Source organism: Zootoca vivipara, chromosome 11 (genome assembly GCF_963506605.1).
Source record: "Zootoca vivipara chromosome 11, rZooViv1.1, whole genome shotgun sequence".
Lineage (NCBI taxonomy): Eukaryota > Metazoa > Chordata > Lepidosauria > Squamata > Lacertidae > Zootoca > Zootoca vivipara.
The window spans coordinates 24,261,527-24,285,526 of NC_083286.1; the positions used below are offsets into that span (position 1 = coordinate 24,261,527).

General features: G+C 42.9%; 1 pseudogene; it reads right to left on the reverse strand.

Moving 5' to 3' along the window:
• Positions 1 to 12,158: 12,158 nt before the first annotated feature.
• Positions 12,159 to 17,900, reverse strand: LOC118076981 (large ribosomal subunit protein eL42-like; annotated as a pseudogene).
• Between the last annotated feature and the right edge of the window lie 6,100 nt (positions 17,901 to 24,000).

Genomic DNA, 24,000 nt, shown 5'->3' on the forward strand with positions numbered 1-24,000 from the left:
AAGGGATCCTGTATGCACACACGAAATTCATAAATTGAACAGCAATGTATGCATCTTTATAACTTAATTGAAACTAGGAGAGAGAGCACATTCTCTTCCCAAGAATGTTGTCTGTGCCAACAATATGCTGTTGTACTTTATTCAAAGTGACAAAACTTATCCAAATGTCGAGGAAATCAGTTTAGAACCCCATATTGTACACAAAACCTGTCCAGATAATATGAATTGGAGAAGAGTGTTCTTATGTAGAAATTCATGATGCATCTTGACACATCAGGGAGCAAGTATCAAGCTCCAAATCTCCCTGACAGCCAAATAATCTGGTTTCTTCACTAGTCCAGAGGGCCTTTACAGTTTCCAAGGTCAAGGGTACATTGATGTTTTTCCCTTCACAAAGGCAGTAACGCACAACAGTCTATGTAGTCCACAAAGTGTTAGCAGTTGGCAGAGTATATTCCTCCAATGCAACTAGATTCCCAGTTTCCATCATTAAAACCCAAAATCAGCTCTTTCGCCTGTGTCTTTCCTTTACATCATTTCATCAGGAGTCAAAAGGTACCTCTGGTTAAGAACTTAATTCGTTCCGGAGATCCATGGCACCTCTTCCATGGCTGCCCTCCAACTTTGGACTCTTGTCCCCAGTGATACTGCAGCCACCAGTCATTTATCACCTCCACCCATGTACTCTTCCCAAGCAGAGGCAGCATTTTTCAATTGGGGCTGGATTGCCATCATCTTATATCTCCCTACAACTAGCAATGTTGGATGGTTCCCTGATGATGGCAGGGAAGGCAGGCTAATGGACATCAGCCAAGATGCCTGGACCACCACAGCAGTTGATGTTGATGCTTAATAAACCCAGTTGTGATCAGCTGGCAAAAGACATAACAAGGTTTTGCGGATTTTTTTGTTTGTCATTCCAAAACACTGTTAAAGCATTTTTGAAGGGCCTGCTAGATTAGGCCAATGACCCATCTAGTCCATTATCCTGTTCTCACTGTGACCAAACAGAAGTCCACTGTGGCCAACCAGAAGTCTCGCATCCTGCCGTTTACACCAACTGATATTCAGAAGCATGCTCTCTCTGACAGTACAGGTGGAACAAAAGTGTTGTGACGTGGGGTTTGTGATTTCAGCTCTCTTGACAAAACATGCTGGAGACAGTTCTCTAGTAACAGCTCTTTATTAAAGTGAACAAGACTGAAGACTGAGGAGAGGAAAGCTACATTTATAGGGACAGGGGACTAGCTAGGAAGGGATACATTTTGGAGGGAACAATATCAAGCAATCACAGTGCTGCCTTTTGGAGGAAACCAATAAGACAGAGGATCCAAATACAGCAGCTTAAATGAACCAATAGTAGCTGTACCCTCTGGAACCAAAAGGCAGTTACTTTATCCTAATGCAAATACAGACAATAATAATACAGATATAAAATCCTTTGACTCAATACACAACACCCCTCCCCCCCTAGTGAGCACAGCAGACGTAATCCCTCAGGTACTGTGGGGTCCTACAACTTCTACCTGATCTCCTGACAACAGGTGTTGCAGGTTCTGGATTGGGTGTTACCTGTGGTGGAGGGGCTGCTATAGGGGTTTCATCAGGAACAGATGGAGTCCCAGACATCTCAGGGTCCCCGACCTGTACCTCGTCATCATGAGGACTAGCAGACCCTGGTTCATTTGCTGAAGCCCCTGGTGACTGTACCTCTGGACCATTTTCACTCTGGTCTTGCAGCTGTGCGTCATTAGCCAGGGATGAATTATCTGACTCCTCCCTGCTGAGCGCCCGGCGCCTCAGCTGATCTATATGTCTCTTCCAAACTTGCCCATTTTCCAAGGTCACATAATAGGACACAGGTCCACTAGCCCGGGTGATCACACCGGCCACCCACCGCGGACCTCGTGAATAGTTCCTCACCCAGACCAGATCTTCAGGGGCGAGATACCTTGTTGTGTCAGTCTCAGCCTGGGGGGTTGCTCTTGAATTACGGTTTGGCATTTTATCTGGGTGGACATAATCCAGCACCGTTACCAGTCTTCTACCTAAGAGCAGCTCGGCTGGCGACTTGCCCGTCGCAGTACACGGCGTCGCATGCTGCAAAAATAACATTCGCGCAATGCGAGCCGACCAGTTACCCTCCATTAAGCGCGCAATGGATTCTTTGGCTGTTCTTACCATGCGCTCAGCCTGCCCATTGGAGGATGGGTGAAAGGGCGCGGATGTGACCCCTCTTATAAAGTTATCAGCCAAGAATGCCCTGAATTCTTGGGATACAAAAGCTGCCCCATTATCTGATACAATGGTCTCAGGTAACCCGTGGGTAGCAAACAGCTGCCTCAACACCTTGATTACGGCAGCTGATGCCATGCTAGGGACCATCGCCACTTCTAACCATTTGGAATATGCATCAACGATAACCAAAAAGACCTTCCCTTGGAATGGCCCAGCAAAATCTATGTGCAGCCGGCTCCAGGGAGTCCTGGACTGCTCCCACCAGTGGACTGGTGCTCTGGCCACTTCTGGCCGCACCTCTTGGCATGCCTTGCATGTTCGTACCCATTGTTCTATGTTCTGGTCCATTCCAGGCCACCACACATAACATCGGGCTAGCGACTTCATCCTGACCATTCCCGGGTGTCCCATGTGAAGCGTCTCAAGAACCCTGTTTCTCAGTGGTGCTGGGATTATCACCCTATCTCCCCATAGGAGACAACCCTTATGCATGGACAATTCGTGCTGCCTTGTCGCATAAGGCCTGAATTTTTCTTCATGCGGACCACCTGGCCACCCCCTCCCCACCCAAGTGAGCACACGGGAGAGAACAGCATCTTTCCTAGTTTTCTCAGCTATATCCGTAGCTGTTACAGGAGCCCCCGGAAGTGTTTCTAGCATCATAATGTGCTCCGCCGGAGCAGGATCCTCATTGCTCCCGCCAGGAAGGGGCAATCGACTCAGCGCATCAGCATGGCACAACTGTTTCCCCGGCACATGGGTCAAGGTGTACTGGAACCCATTCAGGAATATTGACCAACGCAACATTCTGGGGGAGAGAATTTGTGGCGTTTGTTTGTTTGGGTTGAACAACCCTAACAGTGGTTTGTGGTCCGTTTCAATGGAGAAATGGCGACCGTACAAATAATCATAGAACCTTTTGATTCCGGACACAATAGCCAGCGCCTCTTTATCAATTTGAGCATAGTTGCGCTCTGTGGGCGACAACGTACGGGAATAGAAAGAGATGGGCTTTTCCGACCCATCCGGTTCCCTATGACTCAGCACAGCCCCCAGACCGTATTGAGAGGCATCACAAGCCAGGACCAGCGGCTTTGACTCATCATAATGAGCAAGGACGCTCCTGCTACTCAGCATTCCTCGCAAGGAGTCAAAAGCCTTCTGCTGCTCCCGCCCCCATCGCCACACATTCTTTTTCTGCAATAGTCTATGTAATGGTTCAGCTACCGAAGCTTTCTGGGGTAAGAACGAATGATAAAAGTTAATAAGTCCCAGGAATGACTGCAACTCCGTCTTGTTCTGTGGTCGTGGTGCCTCGATGATGGCCTTAATCTTAGCATCTGTGGGGTGGATGCCTGATGCATCAATTTTAAACCCCAAGAAATCCACAGTTGGCACCCCAAAACTGCATTTTTCTTTTTTCAGTTGCAACCCCACCTCCTTGAACTTGAGCAACACTGCACGGACACGCGCAACCAGTTCCTGTGGGTCTTTTCCAGCAATCAAAACATCATCAAAAAATGGCAAGACCCCCGGCAGACCTCTTAACAGGCGTTCCATGAGCCCTTGAAAAATCCCTGGGGCCACACAAACTCCGAACTGTAATCTGTTAACTCTGAACGCCCCTTTATGTGTGACAATAGTCTGTGCTTCCGCTGATTGTGGGGTTACTGGCAGCTGTTGGTAAGCTTGTGCCAGGTCAATTTTGGCGAACACCTTGCCCCCAGCCAGTTTAGCCAACAGATGTGATACGACTGGAATGGGGTATGAGTTTCCCCTGAGTGCCTTATTGATAGTACATTTGTAATCTGCACATATCCTGACTTCCCCATTTGCTTTAAGGGGTGTGACGATTGGAGTCTCCCACTTAGCAGAGTCCACGGGTGAGAGAACTCCCTGCTTGACCAATTTATCCAGCTCTGCCTCGATCTTGGGTTGCAGTGCAAATGGCACTCGCCTTGGTTTGAGTCGGATTGGAGCCACCCCGGGGTCCAACTCGAAGTCAACTGGGGGCCCTTTATAACAACCCAGTTTTCCATTAAAGAGACCAGCAAATTCCTTGCATAATACCTCACTCATCTCAGGGCAGGTTTGGATTGAATTAAGCCCTGAGATACTCAGTCCCAGGGCAGGGAACCAGTCAGTGCCCAGGAGACTGGGGCGACTGCCCTTCGCAATCACCAGTTTGAGTACAGCCTGTTTGTCCCGGAACTGTACTCTCACGGCACACATTCCCATAACATGGATGCGGCCTGCTGAGTACGACTGCAAGGTTGCCGGAAAGGGCTCCAGAGGGGGCAACTTACCCCTGGGGAAGAATGTCTTCGCGGTCTGGTCCGACACGATGGTGAATGCGGATCCGGAGTCCACCTCCATGTCGCACTGCTGACCCTCAATCTTCACCTTGACGTGTGCCTTGCCTTGTGCTGGAAACTGCACGGCCCTCCCGTTGATCTCCGTTACGTAGTGGCAGTCCTTTAGAAAACGAGTTGCTGTGGGCGGTCTGCGATGCTCCAGTCTAGGTGCTCCTGTCGCTCCCGACGCCGCCGATCTACAGACCCTGGCGATGTGACCCGTCTTTCCTCACGTCCGGCAGATAGCATCCCTGAAACGACAACTCTTCCTTTCATGGTTTCCGCCACAACCTGGGCAACTGCCTCGGCGATCTCTGTGCACTGTGCAGGCCTGACGCACCGACTCGACCCCACGGACTGGGCTCTGGCTCGGAGTAGCCTCTAGCTCGTCCATGGCATGCGCAACTTCTATCTGTGGCTTAGTGGCCTTGCGACTGGCATCAAGCTCCTCTCTTTCATAATTCTCCGTGGCGGTGGCCTCTTTCAAGGCTGAAGCAAGGGTAACCTCTTCTTTAGCCACGATGCGTCTTCTGGCTTTCTTGCTGCTCAGACCACCAATAAACCGATCCAGGAGAGTCTCTTCCAGATTTTGGAAGCCGCAGTGCTGAGCGAGCTTCCGGAGTTCAGCCAGAAATGTGGATACAGACTCCCCAGCATGCTGCTGCCTCTTATGGAACTCCATCCGCCGGGCCATCTTGGTCTCAGTAGGCGCCAAGTGGCTTGTTAGGCAGGCAAGAATATCTTTGAGAGATGTCTCACTCAGCTTCGCTGGAGCAAGTAATGCCTTGGCCAGCTTGAAGGTCTCGGGCCCACAGTAGCTCAGGAATGTGGCCCTTCTTTTGCTGGCATCGGTGATCCCTTGAGCCACTGCAAAGAACTCGAAGCGTTCGACGTAGTCTTCCCAGGTGTGGGGCTCTGATGGCTGGAAGGGCTCCAATACCCTTGGACTCTCCATTGTCCTAGCGGGAAGGGTCGTCTTCTCAGCTGGCCAGTGAGTCTTGTTCTCAGCTGCAATCCGGACTCTGAGGCAGGGTTGTGTTTAACCGCTCCTCAGCATTCCGGATCCCACCTTCGTCGCCAGTTGTTGTGACGTGGGGTTTGTGATTTCAGCTCTCTTGACAAAACATGCTGGAGACAGTTCTCTAGTAACAGCTCTTTATTAAAGTGAACAAGACTGAAGACTGAGGAGAGGAAAGCTACATTTATAGGGACAGGGGACTAGCTAGGAAGGGATACATTTTGGAGGGAACAATATCAAGCAATCACAGTGCTGCCTTTTGGAGGAAACCAATAAGACAGAGGATCCAAATACAGCAGCTTAAATGAACCAATAGTAGCTGTACCCTCTGGAACCAAAAGGCAGTTACTTTATCCTAAAGCAAATACAGACAATAATAATACAGATATAAAATCCTCAATATGCTGTTGTACTTTATTCAAAGTGACAAAACTTATCCAAATGTCGAGGAAATCAGTTTAGAACCCCATATTGTACACAAAACCTGTCCAGATAATATGAATTGGAGAAGAGTGTTCTTATGTAGAAATTCATGATGCATCTTGACACATCAGGGAGCAAGTATCAAGCTCCAAATCTCCCTGACAGCCAAATAATCTGGTTTCTTCACTAGTCCAGAGGGCCTTTACAGTTTCCAAGGTCAAGGGTACATTGATGTTTTTCCCTTCACAAAGGCAGTAACGCACAACAGTCTATGTAGTCCACAAAGTGTTAGCAGTTGGCAGAGTATATTCCTCCAATGCAACTAGATTCCCAGTTTCCATCATTAAAACCCAAAATCAGCTCTTTCGCCTGTGTCTTTCCTTTACATCATTTCATCAGGAGTCAAAAGGTACCTCTGGTTAAGAACTTAATTCGTTCCGGAGATCCATGGCACCTCTTCCATGGCTGCCCTCCAACTTTGGACTCTTGTCCCCAGTGATACTGCAGCCACCAGTCATTTATCACCTCCACCCATGTACTCTTCCCAAGCAGAGGCAGCATTTTTCAATTGGGGCTGGATTGCCATCATCTTATATCTCCCTACAACTAGCAATGTTGGATGGTTCCCTGATGATGGCAGGGAAGGCAGGCTAATGGACATCAGCCAAGATGCCTGGACCACCACAGCAGTTGATGTTGATGCTTAATAAACCCAGTTGTGATCAGCTGGCAAAAGACATAACAAGGTTTTGCGGATTTTTTTGTTTGTCATTCCAAAACACTGTTAAAGCATTTTTGAAGGGCCTGCTAGATTAGGCCAATGACCCATCTAGTCCATTATCCTGTTCTCACTGTGACCAAACAGAAGTCCACTGTGGCCAACCAGAAGTCTCGCATCCTGCCGTTTACACCAACTGATATTCAGAAGCATGCTCTCTCTGACAGTACAGGTGGAACAAAAGTATCAGGATTAGTACTGTAGCTGTTGACTGAAAATAAATCCATTACTCAGTGTTGACCATATGGGCAGCCTTCAGCAAAAGGCATAGTAAAATGCATACCCTTTGTGTGCTATTTAAATGTGTCGTGTGCTTTAATGTTATGCATAACACGTAGAATATTTTTATTGTGCGCTATAAAACACTCATAAAAAAGACTGAACAAACAGAAAATAAATGAAAAGCATGGATTCTGAGGTGAGGCAAGACAATGTGACAGCTCTCTCTGTCGTGTCGGATCTTGGGTGGCACAAAACCTCCCTTTCCCCTTTGTCCCTTTATTGTCTCGTCCTTGAAGCGCATCTTTGTGATAGACAAGCTTCTAATAATCTAACATTTTCTCCAACTGGGAACATGGCATTTGCGTCACATGCTTGTTATTAGGGAACAGAAACCATATTCAAGCCATCAGGACTTTTAAAGGAGATCTATATGGGGAAGGGGATATTTTCCACATAGGGGAACTCTAAGATGATTACAGCACCACAGGGAACCCTGCTTGCCTCGGGCCCCATTCTCTAGCTCACGGTGAATAATGGTCAATCTTGCCCTGTAACCTTGCTCTCCGTCTCACTGAGCTAAAAAGCTCTGGGTTTCTAATGTTTTGTGAGTGGCATATAATGCTAACAATTGTAAGAATAATTGCTTGCAGTTCCATTTCCGCAGTATTTCTTCCAGCAATTTCACTTTCTTGAAGGGAAAAAAATGGTATGCAAACAAAACATAATTACAAAAACTGGGTATAGAATGAAGGGAGAATATGTGAAGCAGAAATTAAGTGGCTGCTTTGTGAACGGATTCATCCTTAAGTAAAATTCATAAATGCCTTAAATTAAGTTTAATTTTCAGTAAGTGACTGCTGTTTCATTGCTTTCTGCAATTCCTTCTATTTTTCATAATTCTTTACTGACTTGTTTCACAAAGAGACTTATCGCACTGTGAATAATCTGTCAGACTTTGTTTAAATTTAAATGCCTCCCATAATGGGATTCCGTAATTATTCAAGTGAGTGTTTTAAAACAATTGACTCTTCATCATATATGAAAGACAGACACATTACTCTTAAGGTCACACAATTTGCTATACAAACTGCTAAGATTAGGAACAATTTTATAGATTTCACCCTGTTAAACTGCAAAAGTGACAATGTGATTTGATTTGACTATTTCCATTGCTCTTTTGCTGATATTTGCTTTTGTTGGGAATGGACAAATTTGTCAATTTCGGGGGAAGGAAACATCCTTTTATTTTTAGCTCTAATTTTGCTTCATTCTCTTTCTGCAATCATCTGTGGGGTTTGTTTTTTTTAAAAAAAATCCCTTTCAAAATTCACATTTCATTAAATGTGCTGATACGCCTTATTTGCTCAAAACTGTGCTACAACCTTAAGAGAAATGCACAAGCCAGTGGATAGCTGGTTTAAGAAGTGTAGATAATGTCCTTTCGAACAGGAATTAACAAATCCCATATTCTTCAAGCATCCCACATTTTTGACAGATTGTGTTTGTAATATGGTTTTGGTCATACTGTAAAGGGCAACTGACCTAGGCTGGAATCCCTGGAAGGAAACTCCACAGCTTAGTGGGGCTTACTTCTGAGTAGGTGTGAATAGGATTGTGCTGCAACAAAAACATGTGTGACATAAATGCCAGTGAATGTTTGTCAACTTGAAATACCAGACCATTTGGTGCATAGCTGCCAAGTTTTCCCTTTTCTCGCGAGGAAGCCTATTCAGCATAAGGGAAAATCCCTTTAAAAAAGGGATAACTTGGCAGCTATGATTTGGTGCCAATCCCCAAATGCATTTTCATGAAATGACGAAAGGCAGATAGTTTGTACCTAAAAGGCAAATAAAGGTAAATGACCCCTGGAAAGTTAATTCCAGTCAAAGGTGACTCTGGGGTGCTGCGCTCATCTCGCTTCAGTCCGAGGGAGCTGGCATTTGTCCACAAACAGCTTTCCAGGTCATGCACAGAAATACCATTTACCTTTCTGCAACAGCGGTACCTGTTTATCTGCTTGCACTGGCGTCCTTTCGAACTGCTAGGTTGGCAGAAGCTGGGACAGAGCAACGGGAGCTCTCTCCGTTGCACAGATTTGAACTGCTGACCTTCCAATCGGCAAGCCGAAGAGGCTCAGTCATTTAGACTACAACACCACCCGAGTCCCTAATCATATATGGTCTGAAAGGATAAGTCAGATACTTCTCCCAGCTTTAAATATTTATAGATACATCACTTAGAAAAATATTAAGGACACAGGCTCATGCAAGGGCCTCTGCTTCTGCAGTGGAATTTGTGTGCCTCCCCACTTTCCATGAGTGCATCATGCCACCCCACCCCCATCTACTTTAGAGGGCTAGGGAGAAACCATGAACTGGTTGGGGGAACACATCAAGAGAGGAAGAGACATTCCACTGTGCAAGCTCAAGTCCTAACTTGGTTAGATACAACCCAAAATTCCCTTTCACCATACAACCTGCTGCTTCAATCAGGTTCAAAGTAACTACGTAAGCCTTCTTTAGGTGTTCTATATAATATTCAGTAAACATGCAGGGGGGCAGAATGAGTTTGCTACCTCTGCCCCTTCTGTTACTGTTGCATCAGCTTCCACAAGTTGGAGGACCATCTCTAGTCTCCTCTTGCATTTTAGAACCTTGATTTTACAAGGAGCTCTGTGTGTCCCAAGATTCTCCTCTCTATAGTCGGGGGATCATTGTAACAGTGATGGGGGGAGGGAGGGAGAGAAAGAGAGTGGTTTTAGCCTTCTTTGGATATGTGTCATGAATCCAATGTTTTCAGTTAATTTAGAAATTCTGCAATTTACTGTCTTGTCTGATAATCTCATGATGAAATTGTAATGTAACATATTGATGCTCAGTTTCAATATGGCACACTGACTGACAGAATGCAATAATGGGAATGTCGGTTGGCTTACTTTGTGCAGATAAGCTCTGATTATTTTCACTATCTGCTTCCGAAAGAACAAGACAATTTGTTATCTGATCCTGCTAGCGATAATACATAATATAAGTAAATATTTATTTTGGAGGGAATTTAGGAGGGCATTTTCCTACACAATCAAAGGTCTTTCACCTAGGAAGAAGGTTACTTGAGAGACCACCTTATCCCTTATATATATACAGTCACTGCAGTCTGCAGGAGAATTTATCTTAAAGGCTGAAAAGAAATTAGGAGTCACTTCCGCAGTAACTTAGTGCAGGGCTTTTAATATGTCTGTCCCTGTTTTGTAACTTGATAATTCACGCAGAACCTTCATAAGTAGGAAGACTCAAAGAACATTCAAATATACTCAAGAGGCAAGGCTGCTTTGTCCTGCCACCAAAAATCCTTAGTCTTTTCATGGACTAAAATTCTCTGTTATTATCTGTTTTGGAATCCTTACTGCAGCTTTGGCAGGTGACATGAAAAGAAGCTGCCCTCCTGGCTAACCTCTAATTAGTAGCATCCTGGCAGATTACATATTCTACCTTCTCATCCCCTTCAGTTTTAGACCTCTACTAAGCAGGGTGTTCATTGCATTCATTGCCCTTAGTAACGAAGGACAAAGAAACCAAGCTCTTTTTATGGTTTGAAACCAGATAGAAAAAGCCGCTGGGAGGACCAGAGAATCCACAGTCAGTCAAAATTGCTCTCAGTGCAGACTGTGGATATTACCTTCTGAGTATGTGGAAGCATAGGAAGTTGTCTTATACTGAGACAATTGATCCAGCAACCTCAGCATTCTTCATGCTGACTGGTAGCGGCTCCCCAAAATTTCAGACAGGGAATATTCACAGCCCTATCTGGAGATGCAGAATGGCAACTCTAGTACTGAACTCTGGCCCTATGAGCACCAAAATGACCAATAGACTTCCTGGAAGGCTTTCTGCTTTGATTGTTGAATGGAACTGCTCATGTGCAGTCTGGAGAAAGGGGTTTCTTTTTTTGCAAACAAACCAAGGAAGAGATGCCACTTGTAAGCTTTATTTCATGCCCTACCCTGAGCAGACAGTAGTTCTAGAAACCACTTGAACTGGAATAGGACAGGGTCTCTGTTTGTATAGAGGTATATATCACCATGAACTGCTGCTGTGAGGAAGATTGAAGTTCATAGATTGATCTGAAATTACCAGCTATACCTTTTGCTGCAGTCCTTGAGTTATTATTTTTATTTATTTTTAAAGAGAGAGAAAAGACAAACCCTTTCAGGGATATTATGCTGGAAAAAATTAGTTGCATGACATTTCCATCAATAGAAGAAAAAGACCTATTGGTGAGAAAGGCCAACTAATTGCTAATTGCTCTATATCACCCAAACTGGCAAAGGTACAAGTTGTGTTCCGTGCCATCCTCATTTTACTTGCTAAGTATGATCAGAACTAATTGTAACATTTGCAGGTGAAAAGAAGTTTTGACCTTTTGAATCTTTCCTCTTGTATACATTTGGCACTGCATCACTTGACATGTCACCTCTAATGTATCTGAATACTAAAGGGCTGATCCTGAGGTAAGAAGAAGTTAATCTTTCTCTTACACTGCCCAAATGTTCCAGCACAGTTCTCAGCTCAAGAAAAATATCAGATTTGGGGGATTTGCTCGGGATTTGGGCAAAGAACAAAATGAAATGGGCCACTTCGGAAAAGTTTGGTGCTTGTGAAGTGGGATCTCTCCAAAGCACCCCAAATGGAAGCAGGACCTCCAAAGTAAGATGCCTTTGAGATATAGGCATTTAAATAAAAAACCTGTTGTGGTGTGTCTGCTAAAAGCACATTTTGATCTCCAAGCTTATATAATATAATCCATTTTGTATGTTGTTTTCAGTAGTGTATGCATCGATATGCACAATCCACCTTCATATATGCATATGGATTGTATATAATTATATTGCAAAATTCAGAAAAGTGTGAATTTCAAAGGATATCTGAGTGTTCATGCACTGTTTCAGAAGGTGTGAATTAGGTAAAGTCACCTTTCAATGCAAACCAAATCAAATTTCTTTGACATTCCTGATGGAGACCAGTACCAACGAAGTTCCTTCAAAGCTCTTTGAAGATGTATAATTAAAGGGTTAATGTCTTAGGAACATTTTTTTTTATCCAATAAGACTTTTATAAAGTTTCATACACCAAGAAACAATGGGTTCCACAGCAGCCTAGAACTGGATAACCTGGCCCTTTCTCTCCTTGTCTCCTCCCAACTCGAAGTGCTTGCACCTCTTAATGGCCAGCATCCTCTTTGACCTGCAGTTGGGCTCCACACATTCCAGTCTCAGCACAATCTTCCTTGTGGTCTTTGCCTTTTTGTGGAAGATGGGCTTTGTTTGGCCACCCATAGCTACTCTGCTTGCGATTGTGTCACCGCTTTCCCTGAGCATACAAAGATTCCTTGCTCTTCTTGTACTGAGTTACTTTGTGGGACTGGCGCTTCCGACACTTCTTGCAGTAAGTCCTGCGGGTTTGGGGGATGTTCACTATTTTGCCAGCTTCAGCATTGTCTGGACCATGTCTTAGGAATTCTGTCTTATATAATCAAAGGGCCTTCTCTTGTCCCAGACAATCTTTATTTGGTATGTGCTGCCACTGCAGCAGAAATAACAGATTTTTTGGGGGGTGGGGTGGGGGTATTGTCATTGGGCAAATGCCACAGGAAAAAGAGGTAACCCCTATCCCCCAGTAAAGTGGTCCCAAACTGAATGGCTTGGAGCCCAAGTAGCTCTAACCAAAACTACTTGATGTTCAAAAACCATGGACAACACTCTTCAAAGTAAGCTAATGCCTTTCTCATAGGTTTTTCCCCCTCTACAGCCTCTGATGAATCTAAGAAGAAATCCTCACCAATTTCTTGCATTACCTGCTGAAATCCTTAGGCTTTGATGGAACGGTCTCAGTGCATTCAGAGGGGTGTATTTGTCTTATCACAGTTAAACTGGGGGATTTCCCAGAATGAGGCTAGCAACTGTGGGTGGAATTCAACAGAGTGCTAAGGAGATAATTCCATTGGCACAAGCAATTCCATGTGGCCAATGAAACAATCCCTCTTCTCCTCTTCCCGATTGCTGGTCTAGGGGCTCTCCATGTTGTGCTAGCAGGAGTGCTTGCACTGGCTTCTGCTAGTTGAATCTGGCCCTAGGTAATGACATTTCATTTCAGACTCTGGCCAGGAGGGCCAATCATCTATGGTATAAGTCACCCTAAGTACTATTTGAAATGGGGCAGCCAATAAATACCTAGAGATAAATACCGGTAAATTCACAAAAAATATGGCTAGATACCGTGGCATCTACGTGTGTGTGTGTGTGTGTGTGTGTGTGTGTGTGTGTGTGTGTGTGTTCCATCCTTCCTCCCAAAGGAGCCAAGGGTGATAATACACAAAATGATAATACAGTTAAAACACCTAAAAGCAATTTCAATATGGATTCGGCTTAGTTAAGATATTGTGTACATTAATAGAAAGATGGGATAAGAAACAATCTAATAGTCGTAACAGCAGCAGCAGCAGCAACAACAACAACAGCAACAAAACAACAACAACAACAACAACAACAACGATACAGATGCCTTGTGGCACTCCAGCATGAGTAATCATTTCCACTTATATTCATAGTTTAACCATAGTATCACATTTGTAGAATGTGTCGCAATAATATATTACTATAGCATAATTCTTTCTTTCTTTTCATTCTAGTCAGTCTTTGTCCTGAAGGCCAGTTAATCTCCTATTCTCTCTCGCTCACTCGCTCTCTTTTTTGCCTGGCTACAATTTTAAAATTGTCGGAAGAAGGATAAATTTCATGCCATTTTGTGTTCCCATTACAATCTTCAGATTGTTAAGAGAAAGGATTAATTTTGGTCCATTTTCTGTCCTCATTACAGTCTGTTATGAGAATGGATTAATTTTATGACATTTTCTTCTCTCATTATAATCTTTGTTATGGGAATGAGAATATGTAATGAAAATGAGAACATATCAAGCATTAAAGAGCTGTGAGAACTCATGACAAAGACTGTAACAAGAATAGAAAATGGCACCCAATCCATTTTTGTGACAGTCCCCGAGACTATAAAGTGAATCCAGAGTGACACGACATTTACTACTTCATAAGACATAGGATTCTGAGGAAACAAGAACATAAAACCCCCACCCTACTCCATTATTGTGACAAGTGTGATGTTAGATGTGCATTTGACTCCATAGTGTTATAAAATGAGTGATACTAATACACATGTGCAATTACAGTACTCCACATAGATTGCAACAACTGCACCACTTGGGAATGAATTAGAGTTGATCCAAAATTCTGTGTTTTTTCTTATAAGATTTCTAAGATTTTTTCTTTTTCTTACCGCCCCATAGACAAAGGACACCTGAAGAGCTGTGAAAACTCATGACAAAGACTGTAACAAGAATATAAAATGGCACCCAGTCCATTTTTTGTGACAGTCCCTAGTGAAACCTGTGTGCTACAACATTTTGTGCCAAAATTTTATGTTTTTCTGATAAGATTTCTGATCATTCTCTTTTTCTTACCATCCCAATAGACAAAAAAACTTAAAGACCTTTCTCTGAATATTCTCCACTATGTTGGTGACAACTGCACTCTCCCACATACACACATATACAAAATGTCTCAGAAATATGATAACCCCAGAGCTTTTGCGGAAAAGGAGGAGTTAAAATGGTGGTCAGGCTGCCAACACAATAGCTGTTGCTGCTACTAGGAACATTAAAAAAAGAAGTAGTGTAGTATTGCCATTGCTAACAGTGAGCCCCATGCCTGAGAAACTGTTGAAGAATTTCTCCTTGCCCTGGATAAATTTGGTGAGATGGTTGTTACAATTTCTCTGTCCACAACAACAACAACAACAATTTATTTATTTATACCCCGCTCATCTGGCTGGGTTTCCCCAGCCACTCTGGGCGGCTTGCAACATAATATTAAAAACAATACAGCATCAAACATTAAAAACATTAAACATTAAAAACATTAAAAACATTAAAAACATTAAACATTAAAACATTAAACATTAAAACATTAAAAACATTAAACATTAAAAGCTTCCCTAAACAGGGCTGCCTTCAGTTGTCTTTTAAAAGTAAAATAGTTGTTTATTGCCTTGACATCTACTGGAAGGGTATTCCACAGGGCAGGTGCCACTACCGAGAAGGCCCTCTGCCTGGTTCCCTGTAACCTCACTTCTTGCAGCGAGGAAACCACCAGTAGGCCCTCGGCACTGGACCTCAGTGTCCAGGCTGGACGATGGGGGTGGAGACACTCATTCAGGTATACAGGATCAAGGCCGTTTAGGGCTTTAAAGGTCAGCACCAACACTTTGAATTGTGCTCGGAAACGTACTGGGAGCCAATGAAGATCTTTCAGGACTGGTGTTATATGGTCTCAGTGGCCACTCCCAGTCACCAGTCTAGCTGCAGCATTCTGGATTAAGTGCAGTTTCCAAGTCACCTTCAAAGGTAGCCCTGCATAGAGCACATTGCAATGCAGTAGTCCAAGTAGGAAGAAGAAGCTGCTTTTCACTTTAAGAGTACAGCTGTACTGACAAATGTTTGTGCTTTCCAACTTTCCTGTAGTATATAATGGCCCAGCAATGCCCATTTGGGTGTTGAACAAAGCTTTGAGACCTACTCTACAGAAGTTTGCGCCATACAAATGTCAGCTGAAAGGGAAAATACCTATAATTGGTGTTAACAATGAAAAGTGATGTGAATCAGTACAATAGAGACAGATGAGCAAAAATTGGGGGCTGGCCAGGAATTTCCCCCACCGAGCAAACTGGCTTACAACTTGTGGTTCTTGCTTAGCTCATTGCCATTGTCACATCTTTGGCAGTTTAGGCATTGGGTGAGCCTTAGGCCTTAGGCTGGAGGGAGGTTGCAGACTCTGCCTGTGCCTCCGAAAAATGAGTATCCCATTAAAGGGATCCAGGAGGAGTTGCTTCTGTCCAAATGCCCAGGCAGGAACCACAGGGAGGTGCCTACCGCTAAGGCCCATTCATCGTTGGCCAATTCATGGGCAGGCCTAACCCAAAACCCGGCCAGCGAAGCAAGATCGCAGGCCACTTTGCCAGCCAGGAAGTTCCACTCGGGAGGGTCACTCAGGATAATAATGGGGGGGGATGCCAGGCCGCAATGCTGCCTCACCAAATAAGGTGAGCAGACTAATCTGAATTCTTGGCTGAGAAGTCACAGAATATGGTTTCTCTCATGCCCAGAGGTTTTGAGGGAAGCTGCCAGCTTCACTTCACCTGCCTAGCGCTTATTTAACAGGCTGTTATTCTGCAGGTCTTTAAAATGATATACATGAGTAAATATAAACTTTACTTCTACGATTCACTCAAAAGCACTTGTGATTAGAAGTAAAAAGGAGAGGCATGATAAAGCCATTCCTATTGTCTGGCTGGAAGCTGGAACACACCCTCCTCTGGCGCCCCCTTCTCTCTGTCTAGTGTTTTTCATTTATGCAGAGTTTGCAGATGTTTTGGGGAGATCCAAAAATGTATCCAATTGCCCAGAAAAGTAAAAACATATTTCCAAGGCTCTGAGGTTGTTCCAAAGCCTCAGAACATGTCCTTGGACCATTTTGGACCTAGGATGCCTTGATTTCGAGCCAGTTTGAATATCACCAAATTAGAGATATTTTCCTTGGAATTGTGCTTCCTCTGGGCCAAAGCAGAGACTTAATAACCAGCAAATGTAGAAAGAAAAATGAATGTGAGTCTCAAGTGGGCCTGGAGACGATTGAAAAAAAAATACTTCTCATTCTAATGTGTCAGTTATCACAGAAGTAGGATTGATTATTTTGTTTTTGCTTAATGTAAATTGAGAATTAGAATTATTTATTTTTAAAAGCATGACTAAAGTAACATGAGAGAGGTTGTAAGAGTGGATGTTGGGAAGCTAATCTATGGATTATAAAGGAATATGTGTACATGCTTTGCCCTCAGTTATAAGCCCTGCTCAGAAATTACAGTGGTACCTCTACTTACGAATTTAATGCGTTCCGAATGCACATTTGTAAGTCGAAAAAAAATGTAAGTTGAATTCCATAGGAATGCATTGGGAGAAAAAAATCATAAGTTGAAGCAACCCTATCTAAAAATTCGTAAGTAGAAAAAAATCCTATCTAAACAGCATCCAAGATGGCGGACGGAGCTCCATTCGTAAGTAGAAACATTCGTAAGTCGAGTCATTCATAAGTAGAGGTACCACTGTATTGTTCACACATTGAATCAGCTCATGAATGAGGTGCTGCTCTGCCCGATTTCTGGTGCCCAGGCATGGGCGGAGTGGCACCGGAAGTCGCTTCTATGCATGTCCAGACATGCATAGAAGCAACCTCCAGTGCCGCGCTACCCATGTATGGGCACCGGAAATCGGGCAGCGCCAGAACCCAAAATGGAGCCTCCCTGGAAGGTAGGAAATCCGGGGGATTTACGGGATTTTTTCCAATCCGGGCTGCCAGCGGGAAACTGTTTAACATATGGGGGTTTCCCGTGAAAAACGGGAGACTTGGCAGCTATGATCCTAGAGATGATGGCATTTTTAATGAAACTTTATTCTGTGCATAACATGCAGCTGTGCATCTATGTTTGTTGTTGTTGTTTTGTTGTTGTTACAATTGCATGAGGAACAGGGATCCTGTTTTTGTTTTGTTCACTGCACAACACCCAAACATATTCTGGACACTTCTCTGAGCCCAGTAGAAACCTGAACAGGGTCTTCCTCCCACTGACAAAAGCTGTGCCTGTTTTGAGGAAAGAGATATTTGACAGGTACCGTTTATCTTCTTAAACTGTTTCTGATGAAGCTTCTCAGCATAATGGTTTTCACCCTGAAGGGGTTCCTGCAGCATGTTCCTGGCCAATTTAGTCCTTTACTTGTAACTTCCCTAACAATAGACGTAGCTGGCAGCAGCTGACTATTAAAGGACTTTTAAAGTTGTTATTCTCACCCCATTAACCTTTTTTTCTGTTCAAACTCAGACCCCTTCAGAGCAATCAGATGGTACTGATACATAGCTGCCAAGTTTTCCCTTTTCTCGCGAGGAAGCCTATTCAGCATAAGGGAATTTCCCTTAAAAAAAGGGAGAACTTGGCAGCTATGTACTGATATAAGAATACTTTGGAAAGATATAAATTGATACTCCTATATGATGCAAAACTGAGAGGAAGACTTCCATCTACTAAACTCATCACTCAGAGCTGTAGTGTTTGTGTGTGTGTGTGTGTGTAAAAAGAGCCTGCTGGATCAGGCCATCACTGCTATTTATGCGATTGATTTCCATAGTTTAACTATGTGCAGCATGAAGACTTTTCTTTTAACTGTCCTGAATCTTCCAACATGGAGATTCAGATTTTTTAAAAAGCCAACAGAAAGTAGCATAATAACTGTGGGTGATATCCAATAACAGTGATACTGAGAGTAGACCCATTAAAATCAGTTGGACTTAAATTGATTTCAATAGGTCTTCTCAGAGTATGGCCAATGTTAAATATCACTCTGTGTCAGTGATTTTGATCATGGCATGTTGAGAAGGAAGTGTCTGCGTAGGTGAGAGGCCAATGCAATTAGACTCAACATAGGCATGTTGAATATGTGTCTCATTTTGTTTGCTGTATAGCAGGCATCCCCAAACTGCGGCCATCCAGATGTTTTGGCCTACAACTCCCTTGATTCCTAGCTAACAGGACCAGTGGAAGATGGGAACTGTAGCCCAAAACATCTGGAGGGCCGAAGTTTGGGGATGTCTGCTGTATAGTATATGGTGCTTTGAAATTAGGGTTGCCAGACTCAATAGAGGACAGGATTTCTGTGCCTTTAATTGCCCTGCTCTCTTTTGAGTCTGGAAACCTTAAAGAGAAACCAGCAGACCCTTTGCTTGGAAATTAAACAAAGGGTCTGCTGGTTTCTCTTTAAGGTTTCCAGACTCAAAAGAGAGCAGGGCAATTAAAGGCACAGAAGTTCTGTCCTCTATTGAGTCCGGCAACCCTATTTGAAATTCAAATGATAACGAGGGAATATACCACAGTTTAGCTTTCCCCCTCTAGAGACATGCAAAAACTGCATTTCACTCTCTCCCACTCATCTCAACATCAACAAATGAGTCTCTTACAATGACAATGTCAGACAGTTTCCTCCACAGTCTTCTTAATTTCATGAACTATATTCTCATACATATTATTCTGCATAATTCCTTGTATCTATGGAGTCTTCTTATATTGTTTTTCAAAATAAGCATTCTACATTCTGACCTTCTGAAGATGAATAGTACGTTTCAGTATTATATTTAACTTCTTACCACGGTCTAATTAGTTTAACCCTGTTATGGTTTTCTTTGGCCTTTTGAATGACATAGCAATAATTTACCTCAGCAAGGCATTTATCTGAAAGACCAAGTAAGCTAACAGTGGTTTAGGCTGATCCAACTTATTTGTGCATAGTGTGGAAGGGCAAGTCATGAATCAACCTCCATTTAACTTGAGTGCATTACGAGTTCTTTTACATTCCTAGTATATTGATAGTTTCCCCTTCACACTTGTACTATTAAAAATGCATTGTCAATTCCTCTTTGGAGACCATTACCTGTGTATTTCAGCTTTAAATCTGGGACGAAAAGCCAGACCCAGTACATGTTTATGACCTGTAAACCCCTAACCCCTTTTCGATGGCCAATTGTGTATGAGACATTTGGTCTTGTTTTCATGATCACAATTGTTAAAAAACAAAATGCTCTGCTTTCCCATGCTTTTTTCACCAATACCTGCTTTTCATCCTACCCTTGGACACCAACTATAGCGGAAAGAGAGCTGTGTAACAACCCAAATGGGTTTTTGAAGTCTCTAGTGAGCTGACTCAGGGAAAGGAAATGTCATTTTACAATTCCCTCCAGCACAGAGCTAGAGATTTCTTGATAGGAAAGGGCAAACTGGAGTTTAAAGGGGAAAACAAGGAATAGGAAATGTCCTGCTGGAACAAAGGGTGACCATGTCTGGGAAGTTGACCATTTGGTCAACATTCAAGATACCTGCTTCTGCTTCTGTTTCTTTTAACACAGTGGCTAGAAAATTAATGCAACATTATTTCAATATTTGTCACTGCAGGAGATGGAAGCAATGACTGGAAGAGATTGGCCAGCCAGGACAAAGTGTGAACATGAAATATAATTTGACCTCCTGTGTGAAAACAAGATAACTCAGTTTTCTTCAGAATTTAAAATCTAATAAATGGCATACAGTATCTCAGAATTTCCAGTGATAGCTACTAGCTGTTGTCCAAACATTTCCTTTTCTTGGATAAAATAAAATGATGAAGAAAATAAGCTCACAGAAATGTTTGTTCATTGAAAACATATTAATGCCCCCCTAAATACTTGTTCAAACTACTGGAATAAACCCCACACTCTGACATCTAATTTGAAGAAGCATTTCTGTACTGAAGAGATAGCATTTCATTATGTAACGAAAGGACTGTGGTGACAATTCCTTCTTCATACTGAATGGGTAAGTAAATTGAGCTTGAAAATCCCCACAAATAGGAAATGTGGAAGTTAGACCTTCCCACAGGAGACTTAACCTAAATATGAATTTTTTTGGCCCTAGACAAAATCCAATCGTTTTTATTTTAATAAGTGTGGTTTGCACATTTTAACAGAAACTAAGATACCCTTTTCCCTCCAGATTTTATGACTTACTGGTCTGAGAATTAAGTTCTAAAATTTATATAAGGCCCTCACTTATATGAAAGTTAAGTTTCATCAAGAAAGTAGTCATAAAACTGTCACTTTTTGTTTTAGTCACTGGCGTGCAAATAGTTTTGTTCTTTTTTTTGCAACGAAAATGCAAAAGCAAAATGAAAGCTACGTTCTACCACTGCCAGGGGCAAGATGTTTCTGGAAACTACAGGAGGGAAGTGTGTTGTTGCGCTCAGGTCCATAGCTGACAAGTCTCCCGCTGAAAAAATGCAGGATCAGCAGCAGCGCGGCACCGGAAGTCGCTTCTACGCATGTCTGGACATGCGTAGTCCGGACATGCGTAGAAGCAACTTCCAGTGTCGCGCTACCCATGTGTGGGCACCGGAAACTGGGCGGCGCCAGGACGCAAAATGGAGCCTCCCTGGCAGGTAGGAAATCCGGGGGATTTACGGGATTTTTTCCAATCCGGGCTGCCAGCGGGAAACAGTTTAAAATATGGGGGTTTCCCCGTGAAAAACAGGAGACTTGGCAGCTATGCTCAGGTCCTGTTTGCAGGCTTCCCATAGGCAGCTGGTTGGGCACCATGAAAACAAAATACAGGGATAGATTGGGACACTGCCCTGATTCAACAGGCTGTTCTAATAGGGAAAGCTGTACAGAATGTATTCAGTGCAAGAGGGCTTGAGCTAAAGACATAGGCATCCTCCATTGATTCACAGTCTTGGGCCCTTAAAAATATTATCATACTAAGTGAAAACAACAGAACCATTTAGGAGAATTCTCCCAGCACAGAATTAATTCAGCTCCTCCTGCATATGTTGTATTGTAAGTTACATGATTGCATTATTTTGCAGGAAATGAATAAACAGATCAGCCCTATCACTCAGTAACCAGTTATAGACTCATCTGCAGATAGCAAATGATAAGCAGTGGAGCCAGTAAGTAATAAGCAACTGCTGCTGAATTTGAAACGACTCTGCTTCAGCATCTGACTGGAACAAGAAATATGCTCAAGAATGTAGAGACTAATGCGATCAACTAACCCAAGCCTTGGTTAATTTAGGTACTTGGGAAGCTAATGACAAATGCAAATTGGTATAGCTATAATGTGAGTTAATTAAGAATAGTGTAAATAACAAAGGAAAGATGGCACAGAGCAATGGCCATTTCAGAGAAATTATGTGTGTGTGAACTGTAGAGAGGGAAATGTCTATTATGGCTTGTAGCATTACACTTTTGACATTTCAGAAAAGAGGAAAAGAGAGAACAAATAATAATGGCTTTAAAAAACCACAGAGTTACAGGGGAATTTAAAGAAACATAATTGTTGAATAGAGACCTGTTTATACCTATGTCATTCTATCTAGTTCTGGAAGCCATGTTTTAGAAAAGACCTAATTGCTCTCAAAGGGAAACCACATACAGCAAAACAAAACAAATCTAAGCCTCAAAGTTTTGCATTATGGAGAAAAATAAAGCTGGTCTAATTCTCAGTAGAATAGAGGAGATCCATTCATAATCCAGTTTGTTTTAAAATTACAGCAAGCACTGTGATTTTATAAGGTTAAAAAATTCACATACATGATGGAAGCCCATACAACTTCCGACAATTAAGTGAAGACTGACCTATTTTAAGGCAAATAAACAATTTTGGTTTTAGACCTTTCAGACTAAGAGCAGGTAGATTTTGATAATCTGCTAATCCTTTATTAGCGGGATGACAATGTGCTTGTGACATATTTAATGCTCTTACGGGATGGAAAGATCCACCCTCCTCAAGCCACCTTTGACATTTATTTATTTAATAAAATGTATATACCACTTGAGTGTAGAAAACCTCAAAGGGCTGTGATGATAAGAACCCAAGAGGTTAGCATGCAGGTGTTGGGCCACCATGACAAGACATGAGATCCTTATCTCGATTTGGTCAAATCTAGCAGCTTCCTCGTGTTTCTTTGTCATAGCTGCCAAGTCTCCCGTTTTTCACGGGAAACCCCCGGATTTTAATCCGTTTCCCGCTGTTATCCCGAATAGAAAAAAATCCTGGAAATCTCCTGGATTTCCTACCTGCCAGGGAGGCTCCATTTCGGATGTCGCTCTGCCCATGTCTGGGCACCGGAAATCGGGCAGCGCTAGCACCGGAAGTTGTTTCTATGCATGTTCAGACATACATAGAAGCGACTTCCGGTGCCGCGCCGCTGCTGATCCCGCATTTTTCAGTGGGAGACTTGGCAGCTATGTTCTTTGTTGCACTAGAGAGTAGTTTATTTAGACCTGCTGAAGCTGAAAGTCCTAGTTTTACACCCTTATTGGAATGACAGCTAATGTCTTGTGTCATTACACTTTGGCCAAATGTTTGCACTGTGGAGTTTGGAGAGGGGTTGGGGATTGAGGATGGTGAAATTGTCAATTTCAATTCCTGTCAATTGCTCATTTTCCAATCTTAAATTCCATTCTCACATTTCCACATCAATATGTCATGTTATTTTTTTTTTAAAAGTTCTCATACAATTTCATTAGCATTTTACTGGGCGTTTCTCTTAATAAGGTGCTTGGGGATCCTACAATGTAGCCCAGCTAAAAGATGTCACAACCAAGCCATATTTCTTGCCCAGGACAGTGCATTTGGCTTCTCAACAGCTGAAAACTTAACTAGTATGGTTCACTCCAGAAGGTTGTCATAACAAATGTGGCCCTAATTCAACCCAGTCTATGTGTTTTCACTCTTATTTCATGGTTCTGCTATCAAAATTAGTAGCAGGAAAGGGGCAGTGTGATGTGATTCTGAAACTGTGATTGGTAAACCTGCAGAAGGAGTACTATTTCAAACCAAGTTTCAGACACACAGGATTTCCACAGCAATGCAATCAGTCCTTATGGATTTCAAGCCATTCTGGGTGGAGTTTCTCTGTTTTAATACATGCTCCTGGATGCTTCCACACACAACTTTTCACAGCTGTAAAATGTTATGATGCTTGCATTCAAAAGACTATAAACATATATGACCGTTCCCATGTTCAAAGTTGCACTGCATAATGGGTTCTGTTCTTCTGCACATGCTTTTCATACCAGGTTTCAATGCTAGCAAGGGACTAAGTGAGATTACAGCCAATGTCCTAGGGAATTTGTCCCCCAAAAGTTGTGCTTGCTTAAAAATATAGATATGACGGCATACATAATGTCCATCTCTTAACTGTGGCAACTAAAATAACTCTCTTATGAAGGGTGAACATGCAGTCTAAAATTAAATCCTCATTATTTC